General features: G+C 39.5%; 1 pseudogene; it reads left to right on the plus strand.

Moving 5' to 3' along the window:
- The first annotated feature begins 833 nt into the window (after positions 1-833).
- Positions 834-3501, plus strand: LOC108177901 (Golgi apparatus membrane protein TVP23 homolog B-like; annotated as a pseudogene).
- Positions 3502-10185: the final 6684 nt, after the last annotated feature.

Genomic DNA, 10185 nt, shown 5'->3' on the forward strand with positions numbered 1-10185 from the left:
CACATTTAAGCATTGAATACCCAATGAGAAGATAAAGAGTGAAGAGTTACTATCAACCTTTACACTGGGAATGCAGCAGTCGAAGGTACATTTGTCCTGAAGCTCATAAAGCTTCAACTCCAGGCTCCTTCCAAGGCTCTGAGAGCAGCCCTGGCAACCCACTCACATGTCGTAGGCTTTGGGAAATCTGGAAAAAGGAAAGACATTTTCATCTCAATCAGTTCGTACTCTGGTCTCTTTCCACTCTGACCTCCCTTCTATCACACTTCCTGTGTCAGCTCATCTTGAAGATGTATTTTTAAGATCCAATTAAGGGGAAGTTATTCTAGGATATGTTTAGTTTAGATTTAATGATATATATTTATCTGCTTTGCTAGCTATCTCAGTATGCAGAGTGGGTCCGGAGACTATGCTTCCTTATCATTACTATGCTGACTGACCCAGTATCATGAACCAAAGTATCAGGCCAGAGGTTGCCCACAGAACAGGCACCAGAAGTAGACACGTAGTAACGGAGTAACACAGTTTGAAATGTGTGGAACCAGAAGGCGGTCTATGAAACATTCCTCCTGTCATCAGATGCATACAATCGTGAGCAGAGGACATTGCCACGTGACAGTAAGGATGACACCAAGGACGTTTCACTGATGCAGAAGAGGAGACAATGAATGCACCAAGAAAATCCAGTGGCATCCTTTTCCCGTGTGTCCTTCCCAGTTGGTGCAATTGTGTCTATCCTCACTGTGAATACTCAGCAGCAGCTTTATCACTTATGTGATGACAGTTATCTTGGGTGCGGCTCTTGGGCTGTGAAGAATGTGACAGGTGGACTGATGGGAGGCCCACGTTGGTGGAACCATGTTGACAATCCAGATAGAGCCACTGGGTGTTTGGGTCCAGGAAGATATCCCTTGAAGAAAATTCAACTCTTTCAGGGGTTGAATCAAGAATCTTTTGCTTAGGACTTCTTGCCTGTCCAGTGCTATGGGTGACATTTGCCTTTAGTGCTCTCTTCTTCAGAAGTCAAGTGTTTGGTAGCGTTTACCAGGGGTGTGGTGCTACAAGGTGCCAACCTATGGAATCATATCAGGGGCAAAACAGCATCAGAAAGAATTTAACCAGCAGGGCTGGCGCCGTGGCTCACTTGGTTAATCCTCCACCTGCAGCACTGGCATCCCATATGTCACCGGGTTCTAGGCCCGGTTGCTCCTCTTCCAGTCCAGCTCTCTGCTTTGGCCCCGGGAAGGCAGTGGCAGATGGCCCAAGTGCTTGAGCGCCTGCACTCGGGTGGGAGACCAGGAAGAAGTACCTGGCTCCTGGCTTCAGATCAGCAAAGCTCCGGCCATAGAGGCCATTGGGGGGTGAACCAATGGAAAGAAGACCTTTCTTTTTTATTATTTATTTATTTATTATTTAGTAAATACAAATTTTCAAAGTACAGTTAATGGATTACAATGGCTCCCCCCCATAATTTCCCTCCCACTCACACCCCACCCATCTCCCGCTCCCTCTCCCATTCCATTCACATCAAGATTTATTTTCAATTATCTTTATATAAAGAAAATCAATTCAGTATATATTAAGTAAAGATTTCATCAGTTTGCACCCACACAGAAACACAAAGTGTAAAATACTGTTTCAGTACTAGTTATAGCATTACTTCACATTGCACAACACACTAAGGACAGATCCCACATGAGAAGTAAGTACACAGTGACTCCTGTTGTTGGCTTAACAATTTGACACTCTTGTTGATGGCGTCAGTAATCTCCCTAGGCTCCAGTCATCAGTTGCCAAGGCTATGGAAGCCTTTTGAGTTCGCTGACTTTGATCTTATTCCAACAGGGTCATAATCAAAGTGGAAGTTCTCTCCTCCTTTCAGAGAAAGGTACCTCCTTCTTTGATGGTCCCATTCTTTCCAGTGGGATCTCACTCGCAGAGATCTTCCATTTAGGTCTTCCTTTTTTTTTTTCCCCCAGGGTGTCTTGGCTTTCCATGCCTAAAATACTCTCCTGGGCTCTTCAGCCAGATCCAAAAGCCTTACGGGCTGATTCTGAGGCCAGAGTGCTATTTAGGACATCTAAGAGTCTACTGTGTATCCTGCTTCCCATGATGGATCATTCTCTCACTTTTTGATTCTATCAGATAGTATTAGCAGACACTAGACTTGTTTGTGTGATCCCTTTGACTCTTAGATCCATTAGTGTGATCAATTGTGAACTGAAATTGATCACTTGGACTAGTGAGATGTCATTGGTACATGCCACCTTGATGGGATTGTATTGGGATCCCCTGGCATGATTCTAGCTCCACCATTTGGGGCAAGTTCAATTGAGCATGTCCTAAATTGTACATCTCCTCCCTCTCTTATTCCCACTCTTATATTTAACAGGGATCACTTTTCAGTTAAAATTTAAACACCTAAGAATAATTGTGTGCTAATCACAGAGTTCAACCAATAGTACTAGAACAAAACAAAGAGAAAATACTAAAATGGATAAAGTATTACATTGTACATCAACAGGACAAGAGCTGATCAAGTCACTGTTTCTCATAGTGTCCATTTCACTTCAACAGGTTTCCCCTTTGGTGCTCAGTTGGCTGTCACCAATCAGGGAGAACATATGATGTTTGTCCCTTTGGGACTGGCTTATTTCACTCAGCATAATGTTTTCCAGATTCCTCCATCTTGTTGCAAATGACCGGGTTTCATTGTTTTTGACTGCTGTATAGTATTCTATAGAGTACATGTCCCATAATTTCTTTATCCAGTCTACTGTTGATGGGCATTTGGGTTGGTTCCAGGTCTTAGCTATTGTGAATTGGGCTGCAATAAACATTAATGTGCAGACAGCTTGTTTGTTTGCCAATTTCATTTCTTTTGGGTAAATTCCAAGGAGTGGTATGGCTGGGTTGAATGGTAGGGTTATCTTCAGGTTTCTGAGGAATCTCCAGACTGACTTCCATAGTGACTTAACCAATTTGCATTCCCACAAACAGTGGGTTAGTGTCCCTTTTTCCCCACATCCTCTCCAGCATCTGTTGTTGGTAGATTTCTGAATGTGAGCCATTCTAACTGGGGTGAGGTGAAACATTGTGGTTTTGATTTGCATTTCCCTGATTGCTAGTGATCTTGAACATTTTTTCATGTGTCTGTTGGCCATTTGGATTTCCTCTTCTGAAAAATGTCCATTGAGGTCCTTGGCCCATCTCTTAAGTGGGTTGTTTGTTTTGATGTTGTGGAGTTTCTTGATTTCTTTGTAGATTCTGGTTATCAACCCTTTATCTGTTGCATAGTTTGCGAATATTTTTTCCCATTCTGTTGGTTGCCTCTTCAGTTTCCTGACTGTTTAAGAAGACCTTTCTCTCTGTCTCTCTCCCTCACTGTCTAACTCTATCTGTCAAAAAAAAAAAAAAAAAAAGAATTTAACCAGCATGGCAATCTTGTATCTTGGAAAGCAGTTTTTAAAGCAAAACACAGGAAGTGATCAGATTACATGAGTAGAGAGAAAGCTGATGTGTTTGTTACACTGGAGGAACAACTGAAGAGATTCTTGACTGTGAATCTTTTAGCACTCAGCCCATGTTGCAGAGGAGTGTTGGGTTTGTTTTTCACTTAAAATTTTTGTTGAGGGACCAGTGTTTTGGCATAGATAGTAAAGCTACACACCTGTGATGCCAGCATCCCATATGGGCTCCCATTCAAGTCTTGGCTGCTCCACTTCTGCTCCAGCTCCCTGCTAATGCACCATGGAAAGCAATGGAAGACAACCCAAATGGTGGGGCCCCAGCACCCACGTGGGAAACCCAGAAGAAGCTCTTGGCTTTGGCCTGGCAGAGCCCTAGCCATTGTGGCCATTTGGGGAGTGAACCAAAGGATGGAAGACCTCTGTTTCCGTCTTTCCTTCTCTCTATAACTCTGACTTTGAAATAAATAAATAAATCTTTTTTAAAAACTATTTAAAAACAAGAAAAGAAGTTTTTATTTTCTTTCTAGCAGTTGGGGCTTGACTCCATGGTATCACTAAAAACAGTCAACATTTGTTTTATGGTCCATATATCTCTGTCCATAGTCATAATACTAGTGTATCTCAAATAAATAAAAAGTATCTGTGTTCATTTATATATGTAATGGAAACCATCACTTCTTTTTTCTAAGATTTATTTGAAAGGCAGAGTTCACAGAGAGAGGAAGACACAGACAGAGGAAGAGAGAGAGGGAAAGATCTTCCATCCACTGGTTTACTGCCCAAATGGCCATGGTCAAAAGTAGTCTGGTCAGAAGCCAGGAGCCAGGGGTTTCTTCCAGAAATTTGTGGGTGCAGGGGCCCAAGCACTTGAGCCATCTTCTGCTGTGTTTCCCAGGCTATTAGTAGGGAGCTGCATCAAAAGTTAAGCAGCCAGGACACAAACCAGAACCCATTTGGTATACCCCTGCTGCAGGCAGTAACTTTACCCACTATGCCACAACATCGACCCCTGAAACCTTTGTTTTTCGATTTGCAGAACATGGGTGGACGTTTTTAGTCTTCTTCAAATCTCTATGTGTTCAAATAGTATGTCTACATATTATTTTCAGAAGTAAGTTTTAATTCCAAGGAAAGAGTTGGTATTTGGCTTGTGTATAAGTTAGATAAACTTGTTAATTTTTAGTATGTACTTTATGGTAAATTTTCTTATCTTAGGCATATACAAATAAAAATTTAGGCCAATGGTGTTAGCCAGGGTTTTTTTAATTTGTAACAAGTCATTTACTTTATAAGGCCTAATTGGTATGAATGTAATCTTCACAGTTTATGTTTAAGGGATACCCATATATTGCTGCTGTTTTATTTTATAGAAAGGGTAGTTGGAGTTCACTTTGGAATTTCCTGGAAATTCTTCAGTGGTCTGAGGGCTAATAAAATCTTTTGCCACTAAAAGATTATTACTCTTATGTCATAATGAAAATACTCATTTAAATACTTGGCATAATGAATGCCTAAAAACATTTTATGAATTTATTTTTTCTTACTACACTGGGAATATTGTAAATCATGCATTTGTATTAATGGTCTTTCTTAAAACAAAGCAATATACTTGAAAATTAACTAAACCGTTCTACAAACTATTGTTGGCAGCTATGAATTCTCTTGTAAGTACCATAAAGTGTATTGGAGTCTTTTAATCAACAGATTATGCTGTGAATGTATTTGTAAATGTTCCTAAGCATTTTTTTTTAACTTTTATTTAATGAATATAAATTTCCAAAGTACGATTTATGGATTACGATGGCTTCCCCCACATACCGTCCCTCCCACCCACTACGCTCCCCTTTCCCACTCCCTCTCCCCTTCCATTCACATCAAGATTCATTTTCGATTATCTTAATATACAGAAGATCAGCTTAGTATACATTAAGTAAGGATTTCAACAGTTTGCTCCCACACAGAAACATAAAGTGAAAAATAATAGATGATTTTTTTTAAATGATGATGAAATCAGATCAGACCTATTGTCATGTTTAATCCCAGTGAGAGTCGAGAGTCAAGTTGGGAGTTGATAATTTCTTTTTTTTTTTTTTTTTTTTTTTTTTTTTTACAGAGGATCAGTTTAGTATACATTAAGTAAAGATTTCAACAGTTTGCACCCCCATAGAAACACAAAGTGAAATATATTGTTTGAGTACTCGTTATAGCATAAAATCTCAATGCACAGCACATTAAGGACAGAGATCCTACATGAGGAGTAAGTGCACAGTGACTCCTGTTGTTGACTTTACCAATTGACACTCCTGTCTATGGCATCAGTAATCTCCCTATGCTCCAGTCATGAGTTTCCAAGGCTATGGAAGCCCTCTGAGTTCTCCGATTCTTATCTTGTTTAGACAAGGTCATAGTCAAAGTGGAGGTTCTCTCCTCCCTTCAGAGAAAGTTACCTCCTTCTTTGAAGACCTGTTCTTTCCACTGGGATCTCACTCGCAGAGATCTTTTGCCAGAGTGTCTTGGCTTTCCATGCCTGAAATACTCTCATGGGCTTTTCAGCCAGATCTGAATGCCTTAAGGGCTGATTCTGAGGCCAGAGTGCTATTTAGGACATCTGCCATTCTATGAGTCTGCTGAGTATCTCACTTCCCATGTTGGATCACTCTCCCCTTTATTTATTCTATCGGTTAGTGTTAGCAGGTACTAGACTTGTTTATGTGCTCCCTTTGACTCTTAGTCCTTTCATTATGATCAATTGTGAACTGAAATTGATCCCTTGGAATAGTGAGATGGCATTGGTACATGCCACCTTGATGGGATTGAATTGGAATCCCCTGGTATGTTTTTAACTCTACCATTTGGGGCAAGTCAGCTTGAGCATGTCCCAAATTATACATCTCTTCCCTCTCTTATCCCAAAGGGACAAATACCATATGTTCCTAAGCATTTTTAAAGATATTTTATTTATTGGAGTGGTGGTTTTGAAGATTCATAACTTTATATTTGTATGAAACTATACTGTTTACAAAGCCAAAAATTTATGAGCAGAGGGTTTGTTTTTCTTTGGATCTCATTGAAACTCACATTCTCTTGTTGGAAATAGATTTGCCAAGGAATAGTGGAAAGTGTTTGGGCTTTGAAGGTAGATGTGTTTGGGCTTAAATCTTGCACCTTAATATCTGCAAGCCTCAGTTCACTTCTCTGTAATATTATGAAAATACCTAGCACTGAGAACTTTGTGCACCAAGCACTGGAATTTACAATGACTCTGGGAGGTAGATAATATTGTTATTACCATGTTACAGATAAGGTTAAAGGATCTACCCAGGGTAGCATACCAGGCAGTGGAGCTAGAATAAGTACCCCAGGAGCCTGACTCTAAAGGCAGCCTCCATAGTTACTGGACTCTTCTGTACGAGAGAAGATAGATACAGAATGGGGTAATAGCGAGTCAGGCAGAGCCCTCATCCAAACAGAGTGAGAAACTGTTGCACAATACATCATCGCTCTCTCTCACAGTGGCCACTGTCAGTTGTGGTAACCAGCTTGACTCCAGAGCTTACACAACCTTCTCTTCCTTCTCCTATGTGGTTACTTTCTTTTACAAAGAAAGTGGGTTCTAAATCATTAAAATGGTTTATTTTGGGGGTGGGCATTTGGCCTAGCAATTAAGATGCCCACATTCCATATTAGGTTGTCTGGGTTCAACACTCAGTGCCAGCTGTTGATTCCAGCTTCCCTCTAATGTACTCCCTGGGAGGCAACAATGATGGTTCCTGCCACCCACATGGGAACTTGGATTGTTAAATATTTTTTTCATTATTTAAGCTGTAGTTATCATTATTAGTCAATTTATATTGTTTTTGGAATTAGATAGTAAATTATAAACAAATACATGAAATAATGCAACTATACCATCTTAATAAGGCTATTATGGTTATTGACACAATCACCACCATTCTTGGAATGTTCTAAAGTTTTATAAATTACTTTCATAAATGTAACCAATAAAAATATTAAAAATCTTTCTAGAATTGCAGTGATCTTTTATGGCAGTGGACATTTCGTGGGTCATAATGTAACATTTAGTCTTATTGGGCTGTCCTACTTCAACTGTAGTACTTTTTCAATCTTGAGACTTTAGGGGATGAATTACACACCATGTAAACTGTTTTCTGTTTCTGTTTAGTAATTCATTCAATAAGCCAATACTTAGCATGTGCCAGATATTCTGCTGTGCTTTAGACGTTTTTGCACAAAAAATTGGTAAGTGGTTATATTCAGGATTCTAAGTCCACATGCAATCCTTTCATTTTTTTTTTTTCAAACAATTTCCTGGTCTCCATAGTTGCCATTTTGATGACTGTGTAACATTCTACTTGAAAATATCTAGCTTATTTTATCATTTGTTCAACAATTCTTGGGCTTTTAAATAGTAAGTTGACACTGGAAATGTTGTAGTGAGCACCTTTGTACATAAAACTCTTCCTTTGGATTATTTCCTTATGCTAAATTCCTACAATAGGCCAACGGGATTGAACTTTTTTTGACAGATAGTACATCCAAAGGATACAGAAATTCAGACTTTCACCTGAAATGTAAGGTTATACCAGCTTCAATAAAACTTTGAAAACACTTGAGTATTGCCACTTTAAAAATGTTTATTAGGGGCCAACTTGTGGTGTGGCAGGTAAAGCTATCACCTGCAACACCAGGATCCCATATGGGCATTGGCTCATGTCCTGGCTGCTCTACGTCTGATCCAGCTCCCTGCTAATGGCCTGGGAAAGGTCAAAGATGGCCCGAATGTTTAGGCCTCTGCCACCCACATGGGAAACCCAGAAGAAGTTCCTGGCTCCTGGTTTTGGCCTGGCCCTGGGCTGGCTGTTGCAGCTATCCAGGGAGTGAACCATTGGATAGAAGATCTCTCTCTTTCTTTCTCTCCACCTCTGTCTCTATAACACTGACTTTCAAGGAAATAAATGCTTTTAAGAAATAAAAATGTTAACAGGTATAAAAAAAAGTGTCTTTTTCTTTTAAATTTGCATATCTCTAATCACTAGTGAGATTAAACATTGTTTCCTACTTTCAAAAATACATTCAGTCATCTACCACAGGGGTTGTAAAGAGCATCAACACCAACATTAATTGTGGTCTGAGCACTGGATAAGGCACCCATGGTGAATATTCATATGATGAGTAAGATAGGGACCATGGTGTAGATAGCAGATCAGAAAGGCTGTCCAACCTTGGCTTCGTGTCCCTTTAGAAGTTATATACTACTATAGTTTTAATGATCTGTGACCATCTTGAATTTACTGCATGTGTGAAATTGACATCTTTTCTTGTATTCTCGTTTATGGCTCTGGACCTGTGTTCCTGCTGAGCTACTTTTTTTTTTTTTCTCTTTGTTCAACTCTTTATTTGGTAGAGTATTAAGTGTTTGACTAAAATGGAAATTGAAAATATGTTTTTTAAAAAACTTTTAATTGCTTACATGGATATCTGCACCCAGCAGTCTCTCAGTGCAGAACTAGTACATCCTAGGGAAGTGTAAAGGCCGCTTGACAAAGAGGTTGGACCAGAGTAGACAGTGTGCCATAGCTCTTCTGAAAGGGCAGGAGTGTCCAGAATGGGCAAATCCACACAAACAAGAAGTAGGCTCATGATTGCCAGGTCTTGGGGCGGGGAGGGGGGTGTGTGGAGGGAGGACGAGAATAACTGATCATCACTGTTAATAGTTTGCTTTCTTCAGAGTAAAGAAAATATGCTAAAATTACATAGTGGTGATGGTGGCACAACTTTGTAAATAGACTGAAAACCACTAAATTATACATGTTAAAAGGGTGGCTTTTATTGTGTGTGGCTTGTAATCTCAATTCATAAAATAGGAAATACATTATTTGCTACAGCCCATAATTTAGAATCCATACTAATTAAGCTACTTCAGAGGCAGGATTAAGGAATTCATGCAAAGGCTCTGATACTCCATGTTTGCACATGATTGAGCCCCAAACTCAGAAATTAGGGGACTAGTTGCAAAAACTTTGGTATCAGTTGTCCCATCATCAAGGAAAGAATGTGAGCACCTCTGAGTTATCCTTTTGTACCTTTAAAATCAGCTATTCCTCTCCTTGAACTCAAAGCATATAAAGATTACTATTTTCAATCATCTGGGACTGCCTAATGCTTAATGGTGTCTCAGGAACTATAAAGTGCTTATGCATTAAGCAAAGAGCAGCAGATCGCAATGCCCAATGCCACTCCCAGGAGGACTGGCAATTCTTTAAGTAAAGACAGTAAAGACGCCTTTTAGGATCCCTTAATTATCCAATCAAAAGCCAAAAGAAAGCAATTGAAGGCTGGAACATCACCAGTTTAACTGTGCTTATTTCTATTTTATAATTACTTTTGATTGTTATTTCTGATGCTGCCCTTTGAGATATCGTAGGTTATCTGCCTCCTGCTCTTCAATACTTCTGAACTAGTAATTATTATTGCAGAGTTATTTCAGTATAAAATGGGCAGATGGTGGGTGTCAGATACTCGCAACAACTACACACTCTGTAATCTTATGCTTAATTTGTGTTAACCTCTGTCAAATATAATTTTTCTGCTAGAAAACTGAGAGATTTTAATTGTCTGTTCCAAATTTGCAATCCATTATGTGAGCAATCAAATGCAAAACATAATAGTGTGACTGTATACAGTAATATACGCT

This window comes from Oryctolagus cuniculus, chromosome 4 (assembly GCF_051225735.1).
Source record: "Oryctolagus cuniculus isolate XC-2025 breed Fujian yellow rabbit chromosome 4, ASM5122573v1, whole genome shotgun sequence".
NCBI lineage: Eukaryota > Metazoa > Chordata > Mammalia > Lagomorpha > Leporidae > Oryctolagus > Oryctolagus cuniculus.